The sequence below is a fragment of the Magnolia sinica genome, chromosome 6 (assembly GCF_029962835.1).
Source record: "Magnolia sinica isolate HGM2019 chromosome 6, MsV1, whole genome shotgun sequence".
Lineage (NCBI taxonomy): Eukaryota > Viridiplantae > Streptophyta > Magnoliopsida > Magnoliales > Magnoliaceae > Magnolia > Magnolia sinica.
Window position 1 is genome coordinate 24,079,219 of NC_080578.1, and position 15,701 is coordinate 24,094,919.

The following is a 15,701-nucleotide window of genomic DNA, read 5'->3' on the forward strand; positions in this document are numbered from 1 at the left end:
TTCATCATATTCACATTCACATCCATTTAAATCCAAACTACGTAAATCCATCCGAACAAACTACATTCATCCAAACATAAACTACATCCATCCAAATACAAACAATCTTATCCACATTACATTCATCCACGCATAAATACATATAAGTTTAATATCATAAATAAAAAAAGAAAAAAAATTAGCAACAAAATATATATATATATATATATATATATATATATATATATATATATATATATATATATATATATATCCAACAGGTCATTATAATTCAGAATTATGAAGAATTGCAGAAACTTCTTCCAAAAAAGTGAGCACTTTTTAAAAATAAAACTGATCATTAAAATAAAACTAATGTAAGCAAATAATGCAAAAAAGTGTTTCAATTCAAGTTAATGGAAACAACAACAAAATTAAAGCTTTGTAAAAAGGGGCATGTGTTAAAAGGGATATATTCTTATTTGTTACCATGTAATTGGGCTACATTATTACAGCAATTGGGTTCAGGATCAGGATCGGGTTTAGGTTTGGGTTTTCAAGTTTAGGTTTAGGTTTAAGTTTGGGAGTTGAGATTAGGATTATGTGTAGATTTAGGTTTAGGGATTTGAGAATACATTTAGGTTATAGGTTATAGGTTTAGGTTTTTGATTTAGGTTAAGGTTAGGTTATAAGTAATATGTTTAGGTTCTAGGTTATAGGTTAAGGTTTAGGTTATAGGTTTTGGTTTAGGTTTAGGTTATGGGTTATAGCTTTAGGGAATTGAGAATAGGTTAAGGTTTAGGTTTAGAAAATCGGGTTTGGGTTCGGGATTGGGTTTAGGTTAATTTGGGTTTTCAAGTTTAGGTTTAAGTTTAGGTTAGGGAGTTGAGATTAGGATTAGGTGTAGGTTTAGGTTTAAGGATTTGAGAATACATTTCAGTTTTAGGTTTAGGTTTAGGTTTTAGGCTTAGGTTTAGGTTATAAGTGCAGGTTATAGGTTTAGGTTAGGTTAGGTTATAGGTTAAGGGTTAGGGAATTGAGAATAGGTTAAAGTTTAGGTTTAGGAAATCGGGTTTGAGTTCGGGATCAGGTTTAGTTTGGGTTTTCAAGTTTAAGTTTAGCTTTAGGTTAGGAAGTTGAGATTAGGATTAGGTGTAGGTTTAGGTTTAGGGATTTGAGATTACATTTAGGTTTTAGGTTTAGGTTTAGGTTTTATGTTATAGGTTAAGGTTTAGGTTTTAGGTTTAGGTTAAGGTTAGGTTATAGGTTATATGTTTAGGTTATAGGTTATAGGTTAAGGTTTTAGGTCATAGGTTTTGTTCTAGGTTAAGGTTATAGGTTTAGGTTTAGGTTATAAGCTATAGGTTTAGGGAATGGAGAATAGGTTAAGGTTTAGGTTTAGGAAATCGGGTTCGGGTTCGGGATCAGGTTTAGGTTTGGGTTTTCAAGTTTAGGTTTAGGTTTAGGTTAGGGAGTTGAGATTAGGATTAGCTGTAGGTTTAGGTTTAGAGATTTGAGAATACATTTAGGTTTTAGGTTTAGGTTTAGGTTTAGGTTATAAGTTATAGATTTAGGTTTAGGTTTAGGTTTAGGTTTATGTTCTAAGCAATAGGTTTAGGGAATTGAGAATAGGTTAAGGTTTAGGTTTAGGAAATCGGGTTCGGGTTCAAGATCGGGTTTAGGTTTGGGTTTTCAAGTTTAGGTTTAGGTTTAGGTTAGGGGGTTAAGATTAGGATTAGGTGTAGGTTTAGGTTTAGGGATCTGAGAATACATTTAGGTTTTAGGTTTAGGTTTAGGTTATAGGTTATAGGTTAAGGTTAAGGTTTTAGTTTTAGGTTAAGGTTAGGTTATAGGTAATAAGTTTATGTTTATAGGTTATAGGTTAAGGTTTTAGGTCATAGGTTTTGGTTTAGGTTAAGGTTATACGTTTAAGTTTAGGTTTAGGTTAAGGTTTAGGTTTAGGTTATAAGCTATAGGTTTAGGGAATTGAGAATAAGTTAAGGTTTAGGTTTAGGAAATCGAGTTCGGGTTTAGGTTTGGGTTTTCAAGTTTAGGTTTAGGTTTAGCTTAGGGAGTTGAGATTAGGATTAGGTGTAGGTTTAGGTTTAGGAATTTGAGAATACATTTAGGTTTTAGGTTTAGGTTTAGGTTTTAGGTTTAGGTTATAGGTTTGGGTTTAGGTTATAGGTTAGCTTTAGGGAATTGAGAATAGGTTAAGGTTTAGGTTTAGGAAATTGGGATCAGGTTTAGGTTTGGGTTTTCAAGTTTAGGTTTAGGTTAAGGAGTTGAGATTAATATTAGTTGTAGATTTAGGTTTAAGGATTTGAGAATACATTTAGGTTTTAGGTTTTAGGTTTAGGTTTAGGTTATAAGTGTAGGTTATAGGTTTAGGTTTAGATTAGGTTATTGGTTAAGGTTTAGGGAATTGAGTTTAAGTTATAGGTTTAGGTTATACGTTAAGGTTATAGGTTAAGGTTTAGGTTTAGGTTAAGGTTTAAGTTTAGGTTTAGGTTATAGTTTTTGGGATTTGAGAATAGGTTTTAGGTTAAGGTTATAAGTTTAGGTTTATGTTTAGGTTAGAGAGTTGAGATTAGGATTAGGTGTAGGTTTAAGTTTAGGGATTTGAGAATACGTTAAGGTTTAGGTTTAGAAAATCGGGTTCGAGATCGGGTTTATGTTTGGGTTTTAGGTTATAGGTTATAAGTGTAAGTTTAGGTTTAGGTTATAGGTTTAAGTTATAGGTTTTGGGATTTGAGAATAGGTTTAGGTTAAGTTTAGAAGTTTAGGTTAAGGTTATAAGTATAGGTTTAAGTTATAGGTAATAGGTTAAGGTTATAAGTTTAGGTTAAGGTTATAAGTTAAGGTTTTTGTTTAGGTTATAAGTATAGGTTTTGGGATTTGAGAATAGGTTTAGGTTAAGGTTAGAAGTTTAGGTTAAGGTTATAAGTATAGCTTTAGGTTATAAGTATACGTTGAGGTTATAGGTTAAGGTTATAAGTTTAGGTTTAGGTTAATGTTGTAGTTTATAGGTTTAGGTAACAAGTTTATGTTAATGTTATAGGTTATAGGTTTAGGTTTAGGGATTTGAGAATACATTTAGGTTATAAGTTTAGGTTAAGGTTATAGGTTTAGGTTTAAGTTATAGGTTATAACTTTAGGGAATTGAGAATAGTTTAAGATTTAGGTTTAGGAAATCGGGTTCGGGTTTGGGATCGGGTTTAGGTTTTAAGTTTTAGGTTTTAGGTTTTAGGTTTGGGTTATAGTTTAAGGTTAAGGTTTAGGTTTAAGTTAAGGTTATAGTTTTAGGTTTGGGTTTAGGTTATAGGTTATAGGTTTAGGTTATAGGTTAAAGGTTTAAGTTTAGGTTATAGGTTTAGGGATTTGGGAATAGGTTTAGGTTTAGGTTTAGGGATTTGAGAATAGGTTTAGGTTAAGGTTTAGATTTAGGTTATAGGTTTAGGTTATATGTTAAGGTTAAGGTTATAGGTTTAGGTTTAGGTTAAGGTTATAGGTTTAGGTTTAGGTTAGGTTATAGGTTTTTGGTTATGGTTTAGGTTATAGTTATAGGTTTTGGGATTTGAGAATAGGTTTAGGTTATAAGTATAGGTTTAGGTTAGGTTATAGGTTAAGGTTTAGGGAATTGAGTTTAAGTTATAAGTTCAGGTTATAAGTTATAGGCTATAGGTTTAGGTTATAGGTTTTGGGATTTAAGAATAGGTTTAGGTTAGGTTGTAGGTTAAAGTTTAGGGAATTGAATTTAGGTTATAGGTTATAGGTTCATGTTATATTTATAGGTTTTGGGATTTAAGAATAGGTTTAGGTTATAGGTTAAGGGTGTGGTGTGGTCCTTGCAAATACAAATATAAACACGGCCTGCTCCAATTGGCCAGGCCCTTCCAATGCTATCCATAGGAAATAGACAGCTTCATCATGATCATAACAGCAGTTCCCACCTTTCAGGTACCCCCACTCAACATCCGGATAGCTCCGATGCACATCCGGGTCTGCTCCATCAATTTTGAGCAAATACAGATATAAACACGGCCTGTCCAAATGGTCAGCCCCTCCAATGATGTCCATAGGAAATGGATAGCTTCATCATAGTCATAACAGCGGTTCCCACCTTCCAAGGACCCCCGTTCAACATCCGGATAGCTCCGACGCACATTCGGGTCTGCTCCATCAATTTCGAGTAAATACATAAACACGGCCTGTCAAAATAGCTAGGTCCCTCCAATGATGTCCATAGAAAATGGACAGCTTCATCATGGTCATAACAGCGGTTTCCACCTTCCAGGGACCCTCGCTCAACATCCAGATAGCTTCGACTCATATCCGGGTCTGCTCATTTAAATAAAATGGATTATCAAGATCATTTAAATAAAATTAGGTCTAATCAACAATTTGACCTGGAGGATTCTTTTACTATTGTCGATGGCACCTCGAACCTTGTTTAAATCTAGGTTGTAATCTGTGGCTACTAATGTTATTTGTCTTTCTATGAATTTGTTATCTACTAGTTTCTGTAAATGAAAATAAGAGAATTGATCTTAATAGTATGGTCATCATGCACATAAACAGAAAATGCTTGCAATGAATGTTTATGAGTACTAGGTGGCCTATTAATGAAAACAATGTCTATGTCCATAATATGCCTATTTATGAGTACTAGGTGGCTTATTAATAAAAGAGCATTGCCTTGGAATTCACGACTAACCTTGAACTGCCACCTGAAAACATCAAAACTGTTCATCCCAAACATCTCTTTTCAGCATGTCATGAAGGAAGCTAATAGAGTAGCAGATGGGTTGGCCCGCTTGGGCAACGAAAACCAACTGGATAAGGATTTTGTCTGTCTCCAGGACCTCTTGATGAAGATCAGAGGTGAAGTCTTTCTACACAAAGTATGCCTTGGTATTGTTAGAGAACCTTAATAAGGTTAACTAATTTCTTTCATATGATAGGCCCAACTAATGAGTGGATGGGTTGATTTTTGTACAAGGCTATTTTTAGGGTCGAGCCAACCTATTGGAAGGATTGGATGTTACATGAACATGATAGGTTGAAAGTAGCTTACTGGACAATGAATTATGGTCCAATTGATTGGACTTGAAACCTTCTTTGAGAAAATAAATGAATAATAATAAAAAAAAACTATAACATATTGATCACCACCAAACTTCATGAAAAATTTGAAATTCCAAACACTTCAAATGACATTCTTAAGAAGAATAATTAAATAGAATAAAGAAAGAAAAACAGAGCTTACAATAGTCGCAGACTCGCCAACTTCCCCAGTTCAAGTGGGAGTGAATTATTGAAGTTATTGTAGCTTATATTCCTGAAAATAAATGACTAATTATATTTAGTTATTTATCAATAGCTCACCATTGTTAATATGGTATGTCCTACCTAATAAGTGTATGGACTGATTTTTGTACAGGTCTATCCTCATGATGGAGCCAACCTATTAGAAGGTTGGATGTCATGCAAATATATAGGTTGCTGTTGAGGGTTAAATATTGCATATCAGACCCAGTTATTGTCTGGATTTATGAACATGGTACCGTTTAATAACCCATTTTAATCATATTTGTGTTGCAAGGTGGAATTGCGAGCTGAGACTGGATCGGGATGCTAAAAGCACGGATTTAACGTTCAGAATGCACCAAGGCAAGGGACGGACTCCAGGGAACCAAGATCGACGGAATTACACGCCAGGGATCCACGAAAATTGAGAAACTGAAGCTCAAGCGGCCTGAAAGTCAGCCAGAATGCAAGATCACTAGGTTTCCATCATCTGTTTGGCTCGAAACTTTATACATGGCTCGAGGACCAAAAACTAACCGTACACGTCAAATTTCAGCTATTTGATCCTCGTCCAAGTGGCTGAACTAACAGATCAGTCCATAAAACCCTGATTTGGGGCCCACCCTCTGTCCGGATACTCTTTAACTTTGGCCCCCACAGCTCAAATGAAATGGGGAACAAGGTGGATGGTGTGGATTTCTCATAATCATCATAGTGGACCCCACCTAAGCAAAGTGTACATAGTACACAATTGCACTAAGCCGTGCATGGCAACACAGAGATCGTCCTCTGGACCGTCTCCTCTTCAAAACAGAAACTCTGTTTCTGGTATGAAACAGAGACTGCAGACGAAATTCGGTGGGCCACCATTGTGCTCCAAACGCTTGATCCTGACCGTCCATTGCATCCAAAGCAGAAGTTTTACCGTATCCATGGTGATCATCTATGACCATGCATGCACACACAAGAAGGATGTGATCAAATGTAGAATGAATGGTGGAAGCAAAGATCTCATGGGCCACTGCATTTTGAATCCAAATCTATCCCTTCCCAAACGGTTTTTCGAGAAGAACTCGGTGGACGGCATGGATTTTGTAAAGGATAAAAGAAGTGGACCCCACCAAGAACCAGCGCAGCTGCCGTGCACAAAGCCAGCGTCCGTAAGTTCCAGACACCGCCCGATTTTTTTCGGCCCACTGCGTGATCTTGTTAGTGTTCGAATAGCCGATCTTCCCCGTCCAAACGGTTGGGAGGGAAATTTAGACCCTACCTACGTTGACAGAATGCCCGGGCGTGACCATATCCAAACACAAACCGGTCTCGCGGTTTTGCTGCGAAAGGTGTTGTGTGCGCGGCCTACCTGCGTAAAAGCTTCGCACGACGTCCGATTTTCACCAGGACTCCAGTAACCCTTATGCACTTGCAGCCGACCTCACCACCATATAAGCAAGAGAGAAGAGGGGGGTACGTGGAGAGAAAAGGGAGGAAGCTGGGACGTGAGGCTGAGCATAAGCAGAGGTGGGAACGTGGTGACAGGGAGAAATTTCTTTGACTATTGTTTTTTTCTTTTCTTTCTTTCCCTTATGTCTTCTAAGGATTTAGCCTAATCATGCTTGGCTAAATCTCTTAGCTAGGGCTAAGAGGTGAAGCTTGTAGCGTGATGGGGGACTTTTAGCTGGTGCTTTTTATTAAATTGAATTTGATAATAGTTTGATTTCATGGAATGCTTTCAGTTTTTAATGGTTTGTTGTGACTGAATTACAATAGATCTGCGATGGCTTTGAGTATTTCTTTCCCCTTTTGATGTTATGACGTCAGGAAGCCCTGTTGTTCACCATCGTCTCCTGGGCATGGTAGGATGATGGTACTCTTCCTGACATTCATACATCACTCAGATTGGTTGTGAATTGGTTTGATTTTGTTGTTGGCTTTGTTTCATGGGCAAGGTTTTGTGATGGAATCCGCTCTAATTTACACCCGTCTGATCTCATGAAAACTTGATAAAGTAAGTTCAGTTTAATTTCAATAATTCTTGATGCAGGCATAAGATCTCCCTAATCTCCACAAGTGGATCCTCTGAATCCCTAGTTTCCCTCCTCTGAATTTCTTAAATTTTATTTGGTTTAGATCACATCTTAGTTTAGTTCTAGTTCTACTTGGTTTCAAATAACGTACAAGTATCAGTCCCTTGGGATTCGACCTCGGTCTTACCGAGTTTATTACTACATCACAACCCTATACTTGGGGAGTGAACAAGTTTTTGGCGCCGTTGCCGGGGACTGACGGTTACGTTTTTTTGAAATTAATTAGTTTTAGAATTAGGTTAGGATTTTACTAACTTTTGGTTAAAGATTTTTATTTTATTTTTAGGAACTATTATTTTGTTTTTAAAAACTAACCTGTTTTCTTGATTTTGTAGGACCCTGACATGAGTTTCTAAATTGGTAATTCCTTCCTAATTTCTCTACTTTTTCTACTCTTAAAATTAGGGCTTAAATTTTAGAAATTTTCTAATTCTCGTATCCTCCTATTTGTAGGAAATAGTTTATTTTTAGAACTTTCCTCTTTTTAGAAATTAACCTTCTATTTTTGTCTTGTAGTAACTTTCTAATTCTAACTCTTTTAAAATCTAATTTTGTTTCCTAATTTTCTACTTATAGAATTTTTATTTAGAAACTAACTTTCCTATTGTGTAGGCCTTTAAGATAGAAATTTCTAATTCGGTAAGTTCTTTCTCTCTACTTTCTATTTTTTATATCTCTTTTTAATTTACTTTTTAGTGTAGGACTTCCTTCTTTTAGAAACTAGTTTACTTCTATCTTCCTTTTTAAAGATTTTTTTTTTATTCTAGACATTCTCTTTAGAACTGACTTGTTTGTTTTCTTTTGCAGGTCCTTAACTTAGGGGCTTCAAGTTGGTAATTTCTTTCCAACTCTCTCTTTCTTTCTAGATTTTCTTTTCGTTCGAATTTGATTGAGGGCTGTGAGTGTTTCATACCCAAGTGGGCCCATGACAACACTCGACGTCTCTTGACTGAAGGAGGATTGGTTGAGGGGTTGACTATCCATCGCAGGACTAGACACTACTCGAAATTCCCTGAGTTAATTGAAGTTATGGCTGAAGACCAACTTCCTCTACTTCCACCTAGGGTGGAGGATACCCAAGATGAGAACGAGGTGCATCAGACACCCCCGCCTCGTACTTTACGAGATTATCTACAACCGGCGAGAGTGAGTACGCCCTCGTGCATGATTTTCCCTGAAAACACAGGACAAATGGACATCAAGCCAGGAGTTATCCAACTCCTTCCCAAATTCCATGGACTTGAATCAGAAAGTCCATATTTACATTTGAAAGAGTTCGATGAGATTATAGCTATATTATGTTTTCCTAATGTATCTGAGGATACAATCAGGCTGAAACTCTTTCCTTTTTCCTTAAAAGAGAAAGCTAAGACATGGTTACATTCACTGTGTCCTAGATCCATTGGCACATGGAACGACATGCAGAGGGAATTCATAAAAAAATTCTTCCCACATCATAAAACGATTACCCTCAGAAAAGCAATCATGAACTTTGCCCAAAAGGAAGATGAAACATTCTTCCAATGTTGGGAAAGGTTCAAAGAATTGGTCAGTTCATGCCTACAACATGGATTTGAAACGTGGCGCATTACAAATTTTTTCTATGATGGACTGACATCTTCCATGCGCCAAATGGTCGAGACAATGTGTAATGGAGAGTTCATTAATAAAAATGTTGACGAGGTATGGGATTACCTCGATAGTCTTGCTAAAAAAACACAATCATGAGACTATTATCCAAAGTCGAACACCACGTCTAGGCCGACTCAATTAAAGGAGAAAGGTGGATTATATCTCTTGAAAGAAGAGGATGATCTCAAGTGTAAAGTGACTACGCTCATAAGGAAAGTTGAGGCCATGGAAGGAAAGAAGGATAAGGTTAATGAAATTGTTTGCGGCATCTGTGATTGCAACATTCATACAACTGAAAATTGTCCTACAATACCCGCCTTTCGAGGAGTGTTGAATGAACAAGCTAATGCCGTAAACAACTATTAAAGACCTTTTACTGGACCTAACTCCAATACGTACAATCCTGGTTGGAAAAATCATCCAAACTTTAGTTGGAGGAATGGACAAACGGCTACCCCTCAAGGTTTCTTCAATCAAAATCCAAATTAAGTGAAACCTCAAGAGGAACCCGTTCAAAATTCCATACAAGAGCTGGCTCAGCCAATGCGGGGAATCACAGATTTTATGCAAAAGATAGATTCTCGTATGACGATTATAGAAAAGGGGATGATTCCTGCACAACCTCTCCCCAATCCTAAACCGCAGTACGAGATTAATGATCCCAGCTCTTCAAATCAGATAGGGCACGCTAAATCCATCACCACTCTTAGGAGTGGAAAAATCATTGATAAAACTCTTCCGGTTAGGCCCGAAAAGCCTCAAGAACCAGAAGAGGACAACAATGATGGATCTAGTGATACCCCACAAAAATTAGAACCGGAACCTCTAGAGAAGCCAGTTGCTCCGTTCCCCCAACGGTTGGTTTCACCAAAACCTCTCTCTAACTTTCAGGATATCCTAGAGGTGTTGAAACAAGTGAAAGTCAACATTCCTCTACTTGATGTCGTGAAACAGATACCTTCATATGCCAAATTCCTAAAAGACTTATGCACGATCAAACAACGGCAAAGTATTCAAATGAAAATCTTCTTGACTGAGAAAGTGAGTGCCATCCTGAAGCAAGACGTGGCGCAGAAATTCAAGGATCTCGGTAGCCCAACTATATCATGTGTAATCGGGAACCATCGAATTGATCATGCACTTCTTGACTTAGGAGCGAGCGTCAATCTGATTCCCTACTTGGTATACAAACAGTTAAGTTTGGGTGAATTAAAATCCACCCTAACCACACTACAACTTGCTGATCGCTCTGTTCGTGTACCAAGAGGGATAATTGAGGATGTGTTGGTCCAAGTTGATAGATTTTACTACCCTGTAGATTTTATCATCCTGGACACCGAACCCATCAATAATATAAGCACTCGGATCCCCATCATTCTTGGCCGCCCATTCCTTGCCACTTCAAATGCAATTATCAATTGCAGGAATGGTGTCATGACTATGTCTTTTGGGAATATGACATTGGAGTCAAACATCTTTTTCAATAACGGCAGAAACTTAGAGGATGCTGACGATTTCCACGACATTAACATGATTGACTCTTTCATGGAAGATACGACACCTCTAACCTTATCCTCCGACCATCTAGAGACGTGCCTGGCCCACTCCCATGATTTTGATGATGACATGATTAGGGAGACGTGCGCCTTCCTGGATACTACACCGGTACTTGAAGTTAACCGGTGGAGGCTACAATTTGAAGAATTGCCACAAACCGATGTAGTGCCTCTACCGTCTAACCTCAAGCCGCCGAAGCTTGACCTAAAACCTTTGCCCTCTGATTTGAAATATGCCTATTTAGGTCAAGATGAGACATACCTGGTGGTGATCTCTGCCCACCTGGAGAAAGAACAGGAGAGTATGCTCATATCTACTCTCATTGAGCATAAAGGAGCCCTGGGATGGACGATAGCGGACCTCAAAGGAATCGATCCCTTGATTTGTACTCATCGCATATATCTTGAGGATAATGTAAAAACCGCTCGGCAACCACAACGTAGACTAAATCCAAACATGAAGGAAGTAGTTAAGGCCGAGGTTCTTAAACTATTGGACGTGGGTATCATATACCCTATATCTGATAGTCAATGGGTGAGTCTAACTCAAGTGGTCCCTAAGAAGTCCGGAATCACCATCGTAGCCAATGCTAATAATGAACTCGTGCCAACTAGAGTTACTACTGGTTGGAGAATGTGCATTGACTACAGAAAGTTGAATACCGTCACGAGGAAAGACCACTTTCCTTTACCATTCCTTGATCAGATCCTGGAAAGGTTAGCTGGTCATTCCTATTACAGTTTCCTTGACGGGTATTCGGGCTACAACCAGATAGAGATAGTCCCTGAAGACCAGGAAAAGACCACATTTACATGTCCCTACGGCACCTTTGCCTACCGAAGGATGCCATTCGGACTATGTAATGCTCCTGCCACCTTTCAGCGATGTATGCTTAGTATCTTTTCTGATATGGTGGGGCAATATCTAGAGGTCTTCATGGACGATTTCTCTGTTTACGGTCCATCTTTCAGCAAGTGCTTGGAAAGTCTTAAATGTGTGCTGAAAAGATGTGAAGAAAAGAACTTGGTACTTAATTGTGAGAAGTGTCATTTCATGGTTCAGAAGGGAATTGCCCTTGTGCATATCATCTCGTCCAAGGGAATCGAGGTAGATAAGGTAAAAATTAATCTTATCTCTAACCTACCTCCACCCAAGAACATCAGAGACGTGCGATCCTTCTTAGGACACGCAGGATTTTACAGGCGATTCATAAAGGACTTTAGTCTCCTCTCTCATCCTTTATGTAATCTTCTTCAAAAGGATGCTCCGTACGAGTGGACTGAGCAATGCCAGGAAGCTTTCACCAAGCTTAAGGGCACGTTAACCACTGCACCTATCATGCAGCCACCCGACTGGAGCCTTCCTTTTGAGCTTATGTGTGACGCTTCTGATTATGCTCTTAGGGCGGTCCTAGGCCAGAGAAAAGATAAGAGGCCCTACGTCATTTATTACGTAAGTAGAACTTTAAATTATGCCCAGGTGAACTACTCGACTACGAAAAAGGAAATCTTAGCTGTAGTGTTCGCCTTGGACAAATTTAGGTCCTACTTGATCAAATCTAAGATCATTATCTACAAAGATCATGCGGCACTTAAGTATCTTCTTTCTAAGAATGATTCTAAGCCCCGCCTGATACGATGGATCCTTCTACTCCAAGAATTTGATTTGGAAATTAAAGATAAAAAGGGAGTAGAGAACATTGTGGCTGATCACCTTTCTCGCCTTAATACCTCTGATTCCCTTGAGACGACCCATATCAACGACATGTTCCCTGATGAACAACTATTCAGAGTCTCCCATCCACCTTGGTTCACTGATATTGCTAATTATCTTGCTACAGGTGCCATACCGACACAGTGGACTGCGCAAGATAAGAAGAAATTCTTCACCGAGGTGCGTAACTTTTTCTGGGATGATCCTTATTTATTTAAATATTGTCCAGACCAAATTCTAAGGAGATGTGTACTAGACGATGAGCATCAGAGCGTCATCTCCTTCTGTCACTCACAGGCCTGTGGTGGTCACTTTTATGCTAAAAAGACCACGGTCAAGATTCTGCAGTGTGGCTTTTACTGGCCCACTATGTTTAGGGATACTCATGAGTTTTGCAAAGCTTGTGAGCGTTGTCAGAAATTGAGAGCATTGTCCTGTCGAAAAATGATGCCTTTGAATCCCATCCTTATCATTGAAGCATTTGATTGCTGGGGCATCGATTTCATGGGACCATTCCCCCAATCGTTTGGAAATCTGTATATTTTGCTCGCCGTGGATTATGTCACTAAATGGGTCGAAGCGATTCTGTGTCGAACTAATGACCATCGGACAGTCATTAAATTCCTAAAAGAAAATATCATTTCTCGATTCGAAATGCCTCGAGCCATCATTAGTGATGGGGGCTCACACTTTTGTAATAAACCATTTGAGAGCTTAATGAAGAAATACGGTATCTCTCATAAGGTGAGCACTCCGTACCACCGACAGACAAGTGGGCAAGCTGAGATTTCTAATAGGAAAATTAAACATATTTTGGAGAAAACGGTTAAGCCTGATCGTAAGGATTGGTCAATTCGATTGACCGATGCCTTATAGGCATACTGTACTGCCTTTAAAACCCCTATTGGAATGTCTCCCTTTAGACTTATCTATAGGAAAGCTTGTCACTTGCCTGTGGAGCTGGAACATAAAGCGTACTGGGCGATCAAAAATCTTAATTTCAATCTGGACAACGCTGGCTCGCTACGCAAACTTCAATTGAATGAACTTGAGGAAATCCGGAATGATGCGTACGATAATTCGAGAATTTACAAGGACAAGATGAAAGCATTTCATGACCAACACATTTTGCAAAAATCATTCACGCCTGGTCAGAAGGTCCTTTTGTACAATTCTCGATTACATCTCTTTCCGGGCAAGCTTCGATCTCGTTGGACCGGCCCTTACATTGTTGTTACTGTTTTTCCTCATGGGGTCGTTGAAATAAGAGATCCCAACAATGGCAAGGAGTTTAAAGTCAATGGACATCGATTGAAACCATTTGTCGAGAAATTTGATTCAGAGGACATGTCCATGCCTCTGACTGCTCCTGTTTACCAGGATTGATCTCCTAGTCTGATGGAGGTATAGGTAGGTTTACCACTTTCATAGGACTAGGGTAGTTGCTTTATTTGTCTGGCTAAAGACGGTAACTTAGCGCTCCTGGGAGGTAACCCAGCTCTTCATTTCATTTCGTTTTTATCATTAGTTAGTTCAATGTTTGTGGGTAACATTACTGCAAACCCTCACGAGACTACAACTCGTCCACTAGGGGCAACCTAGGGGTTTAAAGGCTTGTTGCATACGCTAAATGCAATCGAGACCACCTACGAAAGTGGTATAGGTAGGATTTTATTTTTGTTATTTTTGTGTCGCCTCCTCTCTCATGCTGACCGACGCCCATGCTGCAATCTCTTGGAAAGTGTCTCTCGATTCATCATCCAGGTACTATCTTCCCATCACTTCTCATTTACTTATTTTATCCCATGTGCATTGCATGCTTATTTCTTTTACATTGAGGACAATGTAGATTTTAGGTTGAGGGTGGGAGATTAGGTTTCCTAATCAGTGTTTTCTTAAGTCTTGAGCAGAAATTGTGAAAATTTTTAAATTTTTCTAGAATTTCGTATGAATTCGAAGCGATTTTGACGGCCATCTTGGATTTAGAATTACAAGATAAGTGATGTTGGAATTTATGACTCTTGGATTCAACTATTTGTTAGATTTCACAGTTAAGTTAGAACTATTAATCCATGATTAGAAGTTTTAAACATTGATTGAATCATAATTTTACATGTCACATCTCGCTTACACATTAAGGTTTCATTCGATATTGAAGGATTAATTTGGTGATCACTAAGTTTGAAAGGAACCAACCTGAGAAATTGAAAAGATTGGGCGAATGTTTTTCACCATAGGTTTGTTCCCTACAGGTGAAGGTTTGATTCCCCAAGGTTGACATTCAAAAACTTTTTGGCAACTGGTCTTTACCATAGGTTTGCTCCCTATAGGTATAGATTCGATTCTCCTCCTTGACTGTACTTTTGAAAAGTTGACATAGTGTGAAAATCATCAAAAGCTGGAAGAATGAATCAAGCTTTGGTTTAGGTGTTGGTTATCATGAATTCTATTGTGGTTACCAATGATATCCTGAAATAGAGAAGTGAATTTTAATAGTGTTAAGCTGAGATTACACTATACACTCATGAAACTCAATATTTAGAATCGTTCTAATTAATGGATTAATATTTGAGCTTGATTATGAAGTTTACTGTGAACTTGATTTCAGGAGAAAGTAATGCCAACATTCATGAATCTGAGAATTCTCATATCTGGATTATTCTGCAAAAATCACTTGAGTTTATGGAAATTGTTCTGTAATTCTCAACTTACTTTTCGCATATTTTGCTCGGGACTAGCAAAATGCTGGTTGGGGGTTGTGTTGAGGGTCAAATATTGCATATCAGACCCAGTTATTGCCTGGATTTATGAACATGGTACCGTTTAATAGCCCATTTTAATCATATTTGTGTTGCAGGGCGTATTTACGAGCCTGGACTGGGAAAAAGATACTAAAAGCATGGATTTAGCGGTCTGAAATCACCAAGGTAAGCGACGGACCCCAGGAGACCAAGATCGACGGATGTGCATGTCAGGGATCCGCAAAAATTGAGAAACTGAAGCTCAAGCGGCCTGAAAGTCAGCCAGAATGCAAGATCACTAGGTTTCCATCATCTGTTTGGCTCGAAACTTTATACATGGCTCGAGGACCAAAAACTAACCGTACACGTCAAATTTCAGCCATTGGATCCTCGTGAAAGTGGCTGAACTAACAGATCAGTCCATAAAACCCTGATTTGGGGCCCACCCGCTGTCCGGATACTCTTTAACTTTAGCCGCCACGGCTCAAATGAAATGGGGAACAAGGTGGATGGTGTGGATTTCTCATAATCATCATAGTGGACCCCACCTAAGCAAAGTGTACACAGTACACAATTGCACTAAGCCGTGCATGGCAACACAGAGATCGTCCTCTGGACCGTCTCCTCTTCAAAACAGAAACTCTATTTCTGGTATGAAACAGAGACTGCGGACGAAATTCGGTGG

General features: G+C 38.5%; 1 non-coding gene across 1 annotated transcript; it reads right to left on the bottom strand.

The window, feature by feature from the left end:
- Positions 1-8,840: 8,840 nt before the first annotated feature.
- LOC131250223 (small nucleolar RNA R71) lies at positions 8,841-8,947 on the bottom strand. Its single transcript, XR_009173149.1, has one exon. It is a non-coding gene; the product is annotated as a small nucleolar RNA R71 (small nucleolar RNA).
- Positions 8,948-15,701: the final 6,754 nt, after the last annotated feature.